We start from the raw sequence: 16,087 nt of genomic DNA on the forward strand, positions 1-16,087 counted from the left end.
GATGCATTAGGGAGTTCTCCCAGTGTCTCTTGGGATAATTGCACAGTTCGGGGATGACCCATCCCTGTGCCTTGAACCATGATCTTAATAAACCTTCTATCAGGGCTTATCCAGATCCGTTTGTTTTCTTTCATCTGTTCAAATTCTATCCCTTCAGCTTTTTTCATCATTTCGCCTATGTGTTGTTGATCACATGAGCTGATTACCTTCAAAGTCACATGGGGAACACTATCCATTATGCCGTGCTCTTTACTCAGATAGTCACTCCGTGCAATACGTAACGCTGCTCCCTGTGGCCCCAATATGATATTGGTAGCATTCAGCTGTACTTTGTCAGGTTGCACCCTCAGCCACTCCTTAGTCTGTGACGAGTCTGCATCTCTATGATACTGCAGAGTGCAGTGATAGGGGGTCTTTGGATCCCTTGCTTCAGGCATATTGGCAGTGATGAATTTCTCCCATTGTAAGGCGGGGCCAAGTAACTCTTGGTCCAATCCCCCTAGACAATAGATCTCTGGTGGTTCACTGTCAATTCGTTGTACCATCTGATAGTACTGGTCTTCCCGTTCGGCTATCACGCAACCCTCCGCAGTACATTTAATGTCCATCCCCAGTAACCCCAGCCCATCTCGGCCGAGCAAGTTAATAGGTGTGCTCTCCGAGACCAGCACAGGGAGAGTCGCTTCCCTGCCTTGATATCTCAGAGTCACAGGTTCGGTAACAGCCGTCAGCTGGTTTATTCCCTCAAATCCAATTGTCCGTACATATCGACCGGACAAGGTTAGGTGCGTCGCGTCTTGGGGTTGTACTACCGTGTAAGCCGCGCCGGTGTCTGCCATCATCTCGACAGATTTATCATTCACCGTTACGCACACAATAGGCTCCTCCCTTAAAGACGACACTGACAGCTGACACCTCCCCATTGGACTCTCTGGGCCTCTTCATAGTGATGATTCATTTGGCCCTCTTGCTGGATTTACCGGGCCATTGTTCTCATTTCGGTCTTGGACTCGGGGTTGACCTTGGCCTTGCCAAGTTCTTTCCTGGTCTCCCTCTCCGGGTTGACAATCCTGTCTACACTCCCGTGCGATATGACCAGTCCCGCCACATGTCCAACACACCACCGCCCGTGGCCGGAATCCTCCCGGATTCCGGGATTGTCCTCTTCCTTTCGGCCGTGGTTGCCACTCTCTCGGCCTCTGTTGTTGGTCCGGCGCATAACCCTCTTGTGTTCCCACTTGAGCCCGTCTCTGTCCCTGTGGTTCCCCTTCATATCCTGTCCCATTTCTTGGTCGTGGAGCCGCCTGGACTAAGGCTTGAAGGTATTCCACTACCTTTACTGCCTCGGTCGGCTGTTGGTACATGATCTTACGTTGTTGCTCTGCATCCTTCTCCTTTGCTCTTTGCTCTTTCTTCCGATACAGTTCAACGTAATGCACTACTTGATCTGTATATAATTCCACGGCCATTTTTGACAATGACACCACCTCGTCCAATTTCTGCCTTACCTCTATGGGGAGACCGCTCTCAATCTTGGTTCTCAACTGGGCTTCAAGCATAGGGTCAAGTCCCGCCTCCCGACCAGTTGTGTTCTTCCACGTGGAGTAGGCTTTTTGTACGTATTGCCTGGGGTGCCCTGATGTCTCCAAAGGACCAATCGGAATTTGGTCTGCGTGCAGTCTCATTGGATAGGCTTCTCGTAGGGCCGCCCACGTTACTCCCCTGTACGCTAGGAACAGGTCCGCATCATGCGCTCCAGTCCCCACATGGCCTTGCAAGCGAGCCGCCTCCAGTATCTTTTCCATGGAGTCCTTTCCCATCACGGTTGTCAATATTTTCTTGACATCCCCCATTGCATATTCCGTGCCAACCATTACCTCCTCCAGTCTGGCAATCCAAGGATTGGCCCCATTCTCGAGGGGTGGCAATTTCTCAGTCACCGATGTCATGTCCGACACCTTCAGGGGGTGATATTCCAGGTCCTGTCCCCTTATTATTATAGGAGCCATGCGGATAGGGGCTTGCGTGTTTCTCGTCTGGGCTCTTGTCTGTACACGCTCTTGTACACGCTCTTGTACACGCTCTTGTACACGCTCTTGTATCCGCATAAGGGCCTCTTGCTTCTCTCCTCTTTTGTCTTCCAGGTCCTTTTGCTTCCCCTCAATGCCAGCCTGCGTCCTCATGAACGTCAGATATTCCTCCCCCCCTTCTTGCATGGCCTCAGGGCCGGGTCTTTGTTCTGCTAGGACCGTTTGATCTTGGTCCAAGTCCATGAGCCCCCGCTCTATCTCCGTCAGATCATCTTTTATCCGTCCCATCTGTATCCCAAGTACGATGTCGAGAGACTCTAGATCCTCACCTACTCCAACCCTAGTCACCTGTGGTGGTATTGTGAGATCAATCTTGTGACTGTCAGGTGCTACCCCCTTGTGGCCCTGTGGTTGGGGGGAGGTATAATGCTGGGGGGGAATGAGCTCTCGAGATATAGTACGGGGCATATGAGCTGGGGAGCTTTGGGGGTGCTCCCGCTGGTGGACAGGCTCTCTCGGGTAGTCTCTCTGGGGGTTACACTCTCTCTGAGGCAGACCATGGGCCTTCTTCACCCTTTCCCACTCTTTCTCTCTTAACATTGCCTCATAGCCTTCATTACCCTTTCTCTCAGCTGCTTGTATCACTCTTGTTCGCTCCGTCTGCTCTTCAAACATCACTAGCCTATCCCTTGGTCGTTGGGTGGTTACATATTCTCTGCCTGACCCAGTCTGGGCTGGCCTTTCTGGTCGCCGTGAGGCGTCCACACCCTCTCTGTCTGACCTTGACCTATCTGGTTGCCATGAGGCGTCCACACCCCCTCTGTCTGACCTATTCCAGTCTGATCTATCTGGTTGCCTAGCTGTCAGCTGAATAGATGTCTTTGCTTGTCCCCTCTCTAGGTTCCCCAGATCATCTGTCAACTGGTAAGGGCTTATCATCTCTAACAAAGGTAGGATGGGATATATCGGCTCCCCCTTCTCACTGGCATATGGCGGGGGTGCTAAAGCTTCCTCAATTCTTTCCTGTTGGACCATAAGATAGGAGGCTGGGTTAGGTGAGGCTAACTGCACCGCACGTTGGGCGGTGACAGGTGTTGTCTCAGGGGCCTGGGGAGTTCTGGTGACCTGGACTACCCCCTCTACTGGCTTGTCTGCATCATTGCCATTTGCAATGGCCTTCCTTTCATTTTCCCTTTTCTCACCTTCCCGTCTATAAGCTTTTAAAAAACTATTTTCTTGTAGCCTTTTCTTTGCTCTTTCCTTCTCGTCACCCCGATAGGTGTATACCTCAATTAGTGTTCCTATTTTAGTTATTAACTCCAAATCAAAAGAACCATCGACTGGCCAAAGCTCCCATCTTTTATTCCATCTTTTTGATATATAAATTGCTTTGTCCAAATAATATTCGTTACCTTTTGTCGTGTCGTGTTCATTTGCAATAATTTGTACTGGACTTTCTTCCATCCACGAAATTACGGTCGACTTACCTGCGTCGGTTTTGTCTTTTATCTTTTTATATGCGTTTAGATTGTCTCGTTTCCGCCCCATTTTTCTCTTGTCTCTTTTATCTCGTAACAATGGCAACAGGCAGAACAATAGCTTGTGTAATCCCTATCTAAGTGTAGGTGTCTAGGCTTTTGTGACTATCTCCTACTCGGACAGCCAATAGTGGCACTGTGGGCCCTTCCTATTCTCTCCTGTCCTCCTTGAAATTACTATTCTTACCTGATTTGTGGTGTTCCGCGTGTCCAATCGAACTGCTGTAGATCAGAGCACACAATGACAACAGTTCTTGTTAATTTATCAACCGGACTTGTACTTTACTCTGTCTTTTTAATCAAATTCCTGAGAGGTTTCTTTCATTCACTGTACGAGTATCTTTTTTACTTTCCTCATACACTCTTAAACATGAGACAATTGTAATTGATACATGTGTGTGATACCACCCGTTTCTACTCCCTGTTTTTCTTCTCGTTCGATCTCTGTCAACACACTGGGTTCCTATGTTTCGAATTTCCGCTCTCCTTTACTTCCGCTTGGTTCTGCTCCAATTCTGATACCCCTCGGAAAGCAAAAACATCATGATTAATATAGTTGCATTAATTTTTTCACATTCTTTTTTAAAGCAAAAACATCATGATTAATATAGTTGCATTAATTTTTTCACATTCTTTTTCATTATTCAGTACCACACCCCCCAGGGGACACCTGTCACCCAGACACGTGTCCCCCAGAGGTAATCTAAAGAATGCCACAGACGCCGCGCCACGCACGCCGCGAGGTGTCGACCCTGTTTTTCTGAAAAGACCTTGACAGCCTCTCCACAGCGGCCTAAACCCACCTCACCACAGGTACACAGCAGACAGCATCCCGGCAACCTCTCCTGTGCTCCAGGCCAGTATCCCCAGAGTCCAGTGCCCTGCCGGACGGCCACACATAGCCGACCAGACCCAACACCGAACCCCGGGCACACCGCCCCATATCACACAGCCCTCCAAACGTACCTACTATGGGGAAAAAAAAAACACAATTGTACACACAATCCTATCCCGTCAATCGCAACGCACGGTCGTCCAGGAACGTCCCCCGCCTCACACCCACACGCACGCCCCGGCCCTCCCACTCCCCAACCCTGAATGTCCACCACCCAGATCAGAGAATAGTCGCCAGCGCGGACGCCGGGCACCACGGCTTTATCGGAACGCCCACACCCACCCTGCCACCCTCCGCGCCAACCTTCATTACCATCATTGCATACGCAGGCGCAACCGAGCGGTGTGGGTCCCCCGACGCAGAACCAGCCGCGCCGAGAGACTTGAACACGTACGTCACACACACCCTGATAACATTCACACACACTACTATAACCGCAAACATCACCACAGCACACAGCAAATACTTAACAATTGTCCATCCTATGTAACCTAACCAACTTTGGCCCCAGCCCTCCCACGAGTCCTCCTGCGTGGGCTGCATCTCCCTAGTAATATTCTTCAAATGCTCTATAACTTCCTGTATGCCGCCTATATCATTTTCGGGGATAAATGTGCAGCATTCCTGACCAATCAATGCACACGTGCCCCCTGAACTCGCCAACAGGAAGTCCAAACCCGTCCTTGACTGCAGCTCCATCAGTCTTAAGGACCGTAACTCTTGAGCCTCCAGGGCCATACCTCTGGCGGTCGTAGCCGTCATATCCTCAAACACGCGAGCTAGATGGTCTAGTTCACCCATGTTTGCATACGTCCCCCACCAGGGAAACGCCACCCTGAAAAAGTGGTCCGCATCTATAAACCTCCTGCGCCTCGACTTGGGAATCGTCGGCAAAACATCTGACACCCTCATAGCCGGCACCAAATACCCCAACGCACACCTACCCCTCCACTTAATAGGCAACGCTGCGTAAGCATACTCACCACAAATCCAAAACGCCCCCCTAGGGGCCGGCGCCTCCGAATTCTTACCCCATATTCCACTCTCACCCTTGCAGCCGTCCAAATATCCCACGTCCCTACCACCTGACTTCCCTTCTACACACATCTCAAACCCAGCCGCCCTAAACGCCACCGGAATGGGGCTAGTGTCCTTAAGACCCCCATAACCCACTGCCTTATTCGACCCCTGTTCCCGGCCCAAATACCTCAACATCCTATCATGACCCACCCCGTCGCATAGGCCGAGCAGAGGCTCGTCCCTCAACACATTGGCATGACACTTCGTTAAGGGGTGTGCAATCAAGGGAAGACCTGCGTCGCCTGCTAGCGGGGCTAAGCCACACACATAACAATCCGACCTATTGGCTACCTTAGCCACAGTCCTCGCCATCCCCAAAAACAGATTACCGTGATGGTCTGGCTGCGACCTCCTACCCACTACCACCACCTCTGGCTGTTCAGGTCGCAGGTATGGATCATACATTATAGTACCGATCAACACACATAACCAAATCATTGCCACGGCACCCCCCCGAAGCATCCGTCTACTACTGTCTCTCAAACCAGGAACCATGTTTGTCTGTTCCGTCCTCCTCCTCCTCCCTCCGTCACCGGCGCGTATCCTAATATGTCCTGCAATCCCCACAAACAACAACACAACTTTATAACCGAACATACCCTCAGTCTACTGACATGAAGACCCCAACCTAAACACAACACCAGGACATGTAGAAAAGGCCGCAACGTAGCCGCCCACCGGCCAAGGGAGAACCAGGCCAGAGGGAACACATGTAACTCCATGCCGGTCTACAGACGGAAGAGGGGGGGAGGGTGGAGAGAGGCACAGCAAGTGGGGCACAGGATGGAGCGGGGGGGGGGGGGGGGGGGGGGGGGTGGTTCAAAGGAACAGCAGGGAAGTGGGGGAGGGGTGGGGGGGGGTGGTTCAAAGGAACAGCAGGGAAGTGGGGGGGGGGGGGGGGGGGGTGGGGGTGGTTCAAAGGAACAGCAGGGAAGTGGGGGGGGGGGGGGGGGGGGTTTTGGGTTCCGCAGTCCCGAACAGACCTGCTCCACACCATAAAACACATTTATCATACCCTGCACTGCCCCCATGTCTCCTATGGAGAAGAAGGGAGAGAGAGCGAACAGCAAGATAGCTAGAAAAAGAGAAAAGAGGGAGTGAGAGAGGAAGACGAGGAGAGAGGAGAGGAAGGAGAGGAGAGAGGAGGAGAGGAAGGAGAGGAGAGAGGAAAGAGGAGGAAAGGAAGGAAAGGAGAGAGGAGAGAGGAGGAGGAAGAGAGGAGAGGAGAGAGGAGGAGATGAAGGGGAGGGGGGTAGAGAGAAGAGGAAAAGGAGGGGCCAAAGAGAGGAGGAGGAAGGGAAGGAGGAGGGAAGGGGAGGGGCTATAGAGAGGAGAGAGAGGAGGAAGAGGAGGGGCTATAGAGAGGAGAGAAAGGAGGAAGAGGAGGGGCTAGAGGAAGAAGAGGAGGGGCATAGTAGAGGAGGGGCTAGAGGAGGAAGAGGAGGGGCATAGTAGAGAAGGGGCTAGAGGAGGAAGAGGAGGGGCATAGTAGAGGAGGGGCTAGAGGAGGAAGAGGAGGGGCATAGTAGAGGAGGGGCTAGAGGAGGAAGAGGAGGGGCATAGTAGAGGAGGGGCTAGAGGAGGAAGAGGAGGGGCATAGTAGAGGAGGGGCTAGAGGAGGAAGAGGAGGGGCATAGTAGAGAAGGGGCTAGAGGAGGAAGAGGAGGGGCATAGTAGAGGAGGGGCTAGAGGAGGAAGAGGAGGGGCATAGTAGAGGAGGGGCTAGAAAAAAGAGGGAGGAAGAGGAAGAGGAGGGGGAAAGGGAGGGGGGGAAGGGGAGGGGGGGAAGGGGGGGGGGGGGAAGAAAGAAAATGGGAGAAAGAGAGAGAGAGATAGAAAGAAAGAGAGAGAGAGAAAAGAGAGAGAGAGAGAGAGAGAGAGAGAGAGAGAGAGAGAGAGAGAGAGAGAGAAAGAAAGAAAAAGAGAAAAAGAGAGAGCGAGAGAGAGAGAAAAACTACACACATCTGATCGCTTTATAGCCACACATGACACGCTGGTTAGGACGGGAGTTTAATGCCTCTACCGCCACCCAGTGCATAAGGTTGACACTGACGCCATCTAGTGGTCTTTTACCCACATCATAATGACACGCTGGTTAGGACGGGAGTTTAATGCCTCTACCGCCACCCAGTGTACGCCATCTAGTGGTCTCATATCAACATCATAATTAATTTCAGTCTCACTCGCCTCACACACACAATGTCCCTTCTCACAAGCGCGCATGCGCGCACTCCGAAGCGGAGTTCACTCTTTCACCATGCATCCTGCATACATTCAAACTTTCAGCCAACACTCTGCAAACAGTGGCCCACACTGCAACTCACCCAGCTCATTCATCACAAACGACCATTCAGTTATACTGCTATATCGCCTCAATCACAACATACAGTATTAAACTCCTATCGCCCCATTATTAAACCGTCCCAGGCGAGTCACAACGAGCTATCGTTTGTAGCATGTTGCGCGCTTCGACACGCACGCGCCCCCCACCACGAAGCTGGGTGGCGCATTTGCCGTTGCGTGTGTGCACTTTGGACGTCGCGTGTGTACCCGATTCAATATTAAAAACCGTTCTCAGTCATATTATAAGTGCCACTTTACAGATTTAATCTATATACTTCACACATGTTAAACCTAACCATAACGCTTTTCACTCATACACAAACATCATACACTAGTAATTGTTTAACCATAGCTTGCAACATACGAGTCCACCTTAAGTACCATTCTAATGTTTACAGCCTATTGCTGCAACATACGAGTCCTATGTTACAGCATAGCTTGCAACATACGAGTCCTATGTTACGGCACAGCTCGCAACATACGAGTCTACCTCAAGTACCATACTAATGTTACAGCCTATCGTTGTTTAAATTTAACACGTCCGGCGGTGCCCAGGGCAAAACTAGACTCTATTCATGCTCCATTTCTACTGTAGAAAATACTACGCAAAATGTGCTTAAGCCAATACTATAAGGCGTACTATGCACATGTTCCCCTTGCTTAACCCTGAGCACAAACCTAGACATTGTTCCTAAATACTTCCATACCTCTTTTTAATGTTCCGACCACGGGCAGCGTCTCGTTCACTTATGCTAAAATTTCTACTGTAGAAAATACTACGCAAAATTGTGCTTAACTCCCTTACTGTAAGGAATACGACAGCACAGCGTGGTTAAAAATCCTGCTCACAGGACCCATAATCACACACAGCCTTGAGTCGCTACCCCTTGGTCAGAACATTTCATTTAATATCTAATTACAGTCATACTTTTAGCAACCCCCCGTTGGTTCGAATTGAACACCCGTACACTCCATAACACTCACCTTTGGTAACTCTCCGAGCTACGCGAAGACGATTTGTTGTTGTTGTTGTTGTTGTTGTTCGAGGTGAAGAAAGAGGAAAAAAAAATTCTCTTTTGTTCTCGTTCAAAACGGACGTTTCTATTCAAGGGCCACAGCACCAAAAATGTAGTAACTTCCTAGCTTAATCTTAAACCTTATAAAGCTCTTTGAAGTACTACTGAGCTACAAATGCAGATAACCATGTATGTGATGGTTTTCTGCTCGTACACCTTCAGAGAACACGGCGCGGCGGTTGAAGAAATCGAGTTCCGAGCAGTTTGAAGAATCCGTGTTTAATAAAAAGGATTTCAATCAATACAAATCAAAGATTTGAAAGAACAATTGCAATAAAACCTGATGGAAGACCTCACTATGCCGAGGTTCACCAGACTTTAGGCTAAATATTCAATATCTATGGGCATGTCTCGTCTCGGCTTCTTCAGATGGTAGGTTTTTGCGGCCGTCTCTCTGCTACGTGGTTTCCTCAGTCTGTTGTGGAGAAAAAGGGTGTGTGTTTCCTTGTTGCTTCCTGGGTCTCTGTTCGGGTGTGTTGTTTTGATCCTCCTGGTACGGAGTTTTTGCTAATATCAAATTTAGGCTCCGCCTCTAATGTTACGGCAAGCGGGCGTTTTCCAACCTCTCCTCGAGTGTTCCTATTGGAGGACACTTACTCTCAACTCTCATTGGCTAACTCCTTATCGTGACGTTTTACATCGAATTGCGTCACGATGTGGTTTCAAATGGTCTTTTCTTTTGATCTTACTGCTCTTTTGTTTCAGCAGAGACAAACTGGCATCTCCCATGGCAGTTTCATTGTTGGACCAGATGGCCTAGGGCCCTGGGTTGTAAAATCACCCATGTTATTGACTTTCCCAGGAAGGATCAAACGAGACACTATCTCTTACTCAATAAGCGTCTGCCTGTTTCAACCCCCCTCCACAGAGATTTAGAGGAAGCCTGAACCAACAGCTGCATTACTAAGTCAGAGGTGTCTCGTTTCTTGTACTTTAGGAGCGGGGGAAGAAAAGTGTATGTATTTTACCTCTGTGTTTTCGCCATTCTGTGCTTCATGGTATATAGTACAATAAACACCAGTTTGGCTGGAATTCTACTACACAAACATCTCAAAACAAACTAGTCAGACTACTGCTTGACCTGACTCCTAGAACCCACCTCACCCCTGCCCACTTTGCCAACCTAGGATGGCTTAGAGTAGACGACAGAGTACAGCAACTTGCAATGGGCCTGGTCTACAAGATACACTACACTACTATATTCATAGGACATACTTGACTCCTATAAGACTGAACAGAATGGGTCTTAAACAAGACTCCAAATGCTCCTTATGTACAAATGGGGACGAGGGGACATTTATGCACATGTATTGGGACTGCCCACCAGTTAAGATATTCTGGGAAGAAGTGACCCAGCAATTATCAAATCTCTTAATTCTGAATATACCTGTACACCCCTCTATATTACTGCTGAATGATGTTTTTGAATATGCAGTACCTATACAACAAAATAGATTGGTTTTATCTGGTATTACAGTGGCTAAAAAACTGATAGCATCACGATGGTTTCAACCGGAAAAAATGTGCCGAAAGGTCTGGATTCTTACATATCTCGATGTGCGTGGGGCGGCGTGGCTCAGGGGTAGAGCGGGTTGTCCAATGATCCAAGGGTTGGTGGTTCGAATCCCGCTCAACCCCATGTCCATCCCACTGCCGTTGTGTCCTTGGGCAAGACACTTAACCTACTTGCCTTGTATGAATGTGTATGCATGTGAATGAATGTTGGTGGTGGTCGGAGGGGCCGTAGGCGTTGATTATTCGCCACGCTTCCGTGAGTCTGCCTCAGGGCAGCTCTGGCTGCAATTGTAGCTTACCACCACCGGGATGACTGTGTATGAACGAATAATGGACTCTGTGAAGCGCTCTGGGTCAGTGAAGAGCGCTATATACAGTCAACCATCAGATCCTCCTCGCGGCCCTCGCAGGAATGGGAGTGGCTGGATCTGCGCTGACATGGCTGACATCATACCTCAATGACCGCTCCTACCAAGTGTCATGGAGAGGGACTCTGTCGGCCACCCGCCCCCTCCGGACGGGTGTCCCCCAGGGCTCGGTCCTAGGACCCCTTCTCTTCTCCCTCTACACTAAATCACTGGGTAACATTATCACATCTCATGGCTTCTCATATCATTGTTATGCCGATGATACTCAACTCTTCCTCTCCTTCCCTCCCTCAGATATCCATGTCTCTGAGCGGATCTCGGCCTGTCTGTCCGACATCTCCGCCTGGATGACGACCAACCACCTCAAACTGAACCTAAGCAAAACAGAATTGCTCCACCTGCCGGCCAAATCCTCCCCCCTGACCGACCTCTCCATCACAGTCGAGAATGCAGCTGTGACCGCGTCGCCGACCGCCAAGAACCTTGGTGTTGTCCTCGACGACCAGTTGAACTTCTCTGCTCACATCGCAGCGACAACCAGAACCTGCAGATTCCTCCTGAGCAACGTCAGAAGGATACGCCCCTTCCTGACAAAAGAAGCCACCCAACTCCTCGTCCAATCAACAGTCATCTCCCGCCTCGACTACTGCAACGCACTGCTAGCTGGCCTCCCGGCCACTGCCACCAAGCCTCTTCAACTCATTCAAAATGCAGCGGCCCGCCTGATCTCAAACCTACCGAAGTCAGCCCATGTCACCCCACTTCTTAGGGACCTGCACTGGCTCCCCATTGCTGCACGTATCCGCTTCAAGGCCCTCGACCTAGCATACCGTGCGGCAAAGGGAACCGCTCCCGCCTACCTCCGGTCAATGGTCTCTAACTACACACCCTCAAGACCCCTACGCTCTGCGTCTTCTGGCCGCCTCAGATCTACTCCTATCCAAGCTCCCGGAGGGTCATCAAAGAGAAGCCGCCTATTCTCAGTCCTTGCCCCACAATGGTGGAATGAACTACCCATCCCAGTTAGGACAGCCGAATCCCGTCCAATCTTTCGCCGTCGACTAAAGACTCACTTCTTCAACCATTATCTGAAATGATAAAAAAAAAAAAAAAAAAAAATCTCTATCTAGAAATATCTACAGCAAGAATTTTGGGTCTCAATGAATCCAAATTGACAATGTGGTTAGAAGTGGTGGAGAGAATAAAAGCTAGCATTTAATGGTAGTGTTTGGTTAGGAGCGAAGGATAATGGATGGATTATCCATGGGGGGGTCCAGGGCGTGGGGTGCGAGCAGGAGCATATGTGTGTAGGGGAATAGATAGCAGGTATTAGGGGTATATCTTGTATAAGACATTTATCCAAACGATGAGTTAACTGATGTACACTGTTTTACAATGCTTGTATATCTAATCGTGTGTTGTCATGTTTGTTTAAAAAATAATAAAAAAATAAAATACAAAAAAAAAAGATACACTACACGACCAATGTACCAATGTACATGTCAAAATACTTCCCAAAGGTCAGTGAATACCATGATCACAACACCAGAGGGAGCTCCACAAATCATGTAAAACCCAGATTCGGCGCAAACAAGGGACTAAACACGTTTCGCAATTATGCCACATCAATGTGGAACGCCCTACCCAAAGCTGTAAAGGAATGTGAATCACTACCCACTTTCAAAAACACTCTCAAAGAACACCTACGGGAGACTGCAATTCGAAACTGGCCCCTACAAATGTCCTAACCCAGTTGTACAGTAAAGACCAAGTATGGCCTTGTCAGTATTCCAATGTACAGTGCCCCCCCCCCTACCCAACACCCCCCCCCCCCCACCTCCAATGTACAGCCCCACCCAACCCCACCCCACCTACCCAACCTCCTCCAATGTACAGTTTCTATGTCAAATGTATGTCAGTATTCCAATGTACAGTGTACAGTGCCCCCCCCCCCTACCCAACCCCCCCCCCACCTCCAATGTACAGCCCCACCCAACCCAACCCCACCCCACCTACCCAACCTCCTCCAATGTACAGCTTCTATGTCAAATGTATATACACTCTTTCTGGATTTTTTTAGTATCACAAACAGTACTGTATTTGCAAATCTGGTATGTCATAAATGTATAGATGTAGCAGTACTGTCTATCTGTATGTCGTGTGTGTCATATGATGAATTGAAAATGGGGGACCCTGATGTAAACAAGACGAAAGTCTTTCTCTGGTCTGCATCCCCTTAACAATTGTATGTTTTGAGCTGTACTGTAGTGTACCCATTCTGCAATCTGTTAATAAACTTTTCAATCAATCAATCAATCAATGTTTAGTCCCTTGTTTGAGCCGAATCTGGGTTTAACATGATTTGTTGAGCTTCCTCTAGTGTTGTGGTCGTGGTATTCACTGACCTTTGGGAAGTATTTTGACATGTACATGGGTACCTTGGTCGTATAGTGTATCTTGTAGACCAGGCCCATTGCAAGTTGCTATACTCTGTCATCTACTCTAAGCCATCCTAGGTTGTCAAAGTGGGCAGGGGTGAGGTGGGTTCTAGGGGTAAGGTCAAGTAGAAGTCTGACCAGTTTGTTTTGTGATGTTTGTAATCTTGTTTTTAGCGCCTTTGAGGTGCTTTGGTACCATGAGGTGCAAGCATAGTCGTAGTACCCTTGAATGCGTGCTCCTGCCAGAGTCTTCAGGGTATTCTTGTTTACCAGAGAGGAGATCCGGTACAAGAATCTAGTTCATTGGTTGACTTTTTTTATTACCTTGGATGCCATTTTGTCACAGGAATGATTTGCCTCTAGGATGGAACCCAGGTATGTAATTTCATCTTTCCTTGTGACAATATTGTCACCCACTGTAACTGAGAAGCCGTCGGTCTTGCTGAGTTTGTTATTTGATCCGAAGAGAATTGACTCTGTTTTACCTGGCCCCTACAAATGTCCTAACCTAGTTGTACAGTAAATGACCAAGTAAGGCTTTGTCAATATTCCAATGTACAGTGTAAAATGGTGTGTGTCCCCTTCCCAACCCCCCCCCCCCCCCACCCCAGCTCCAATGTACAGCCCCCACCCAACCCACCCAACCCCACCCCACCCAACCAACCTCCTCCAATGTACAGTTTCTATGCCAAATGTATATACACTCCTTTTCTGGACACTTTTGTATCACAAACAGTACTGTATTTGCAAATCTGATATGTCATAAATGTATAGATGTAGCAGTACTGTCTATCTGTATGTCATGTATGTCATATATGTTATGATGAATTGAAAATGGGGGACCCTGATGTAAACAAGACGAAAGTCTTTCTCTGGTCTGCATCCCCTTAACAATGTATGTATTGAGCTGTACTGTACTGTACCCATTCTGCAATCTGTTAATAAACTTTTCAATCAATCAATCAATCAATCAAACCCAGGTGTAATGATAGTTTGTTATCAGCGAGCCAGGTGCAGATTCTGCCGAGTTCAGAGCTGAGGGTTTTTTCAACCTGTAACTTGTTCTTGTCAGAGACCAGCAGGGCTGAGTCGTCCGCGAACAAGAACAAGTTGCAGTCACAAGCTGACTTGATTGATTGATTGATTGATTGAAAAGTTTATTAACAGATTGCAGAATGGGTACAGTACAGTACAGCTCAATACATACAATTGTTAAGGGGATGCAGACCAGAGAAAGACTTTCGACTTGTTTACATCAGGGTCCCCCATTTTCAATTCATCATAACATATATGACATACATGACATACAGATAGACAGTACTGCTACATCTATACATTTATGACATATCAGATTTGCAAATACAGTACTGTTTGTGATACAAAAGTGTCCAGAAAAGGAGTGTATATACATTTGGCATAGAAACTGTACATTGGAGGAGGTTGGTTGGGTGGGGTGGGGTTGGGTGGGTTGGGTGAGGGCTGTACCTTGGAGGTGGGGGGGGGGGTTGGGAAGGGGACACACACACATTTTACACTGTACATTGGAATATTGACAAAGCCTTACTTGGTCATTTACTGTACAACTAGGTTAGGACATTTGTAGGGGCCAGTTTCGAATTGCAGTCTCACGTAGGTGTTTTTTGAGAGTGTTTTTGAAGGTGGGTAGTGATTCACATTCCTTTACAGCTTTAGGCAGGGCGTTCCACATTGATGTGGCATAATTGCGAAACGTGTTTAGTCCCTTGTTTGATCCGAATCTGGGTTTTACATGATTTGTGGAGCTCCCTCTGGTGTTGTGATCGTGGTATTCACTGACCTTTGGGAAGTATTTTGACATGTACATGGGTACCTTGGTCGCGTAGTGTATCTTGTAGACCAGGCCCATTGCAAGTTGCTGTACTCTGTCGTCTACTCTAAGCCATCCTAGGTTGTCAAAGTGGGCAGGGGTGAGGTGGGTTCTAGGAGTCAGGTCAAGTAGTAGTCTGACTAGCTTGTTTTGAGATGTTTGTAATTTGTTTTTTAGTGCCTTTGAGGTGCTTTGGTACCATGAGGTGCAAGCATAGTCGTAGTACCCTTGAATGAGTGCTCCTGCTAGAGTCTTCAGGGTATTCTTGTTTACCAGAGAGGAGATCCGGTACAAGAATCGCGTTCGTTGGTTGACTTTTTTTATTACATTGGATGCCATTTTGTCACAGGAAAGATTAGCCTCTAGGATGGAACCCAGGTAGGTAATTTCATCTTTCCTTGTGATAATATTGTCACCCACTGTAACCGAGAAGCCGTCGGTCTTGCTGAGTTTGTTATTTGAACCGAAGAGAATGGACTCTGTTTTGCCCATGTGTAATGATAGTTTGTTGTCGGCGAGCCATATGCAGATTTTGCCTAGTTCCGAGCTGAGGGCTTTTTCAACCTGTAACTTGTTCTTGTCAGAGACCAGCAGGGCTGAGTCGTCCGCAAACAGGAACAAGTTGCAGTCACAAGCTGACGACATGTCATTTGCATAAATTAGGAATAGTAGCGGTCCTAGTATGCTTCCTTGTGGAACACCAAAGCTCACTGTGAGAGGGGGGGATAGATACTAATCTTGCACTAATACAGCTGGGATGTATTAGTGACGTTTCACCTTTTGTGGGGCAAACATATTCTATTATACACATGGTGGAGTTATCATGAGGCATTGTACTGTAAGTCAAATATGATACTGACATACTGGAATTCCTGAAAGTTGATCAAACGACCTGCATCGAGAATAATCTGCTTGAATCTGTTGCCTTGGATCTGATTGTTCCTGACTTCCTGATCTA

The sequence above is a fragment of the Notolepis coatsorum genome (assembly GCF_963971535.1).
Source record: "Notolepis coatsorum genome assembly, chromosome: 19".
NCBI classification, from domain to species: domain Eukaryota; kingdom Metazoa; phylum Chordata; class Actinopteri; order Aulopiformes; family Paralepididae; genus Notolepis; species Notolepis coatsorum.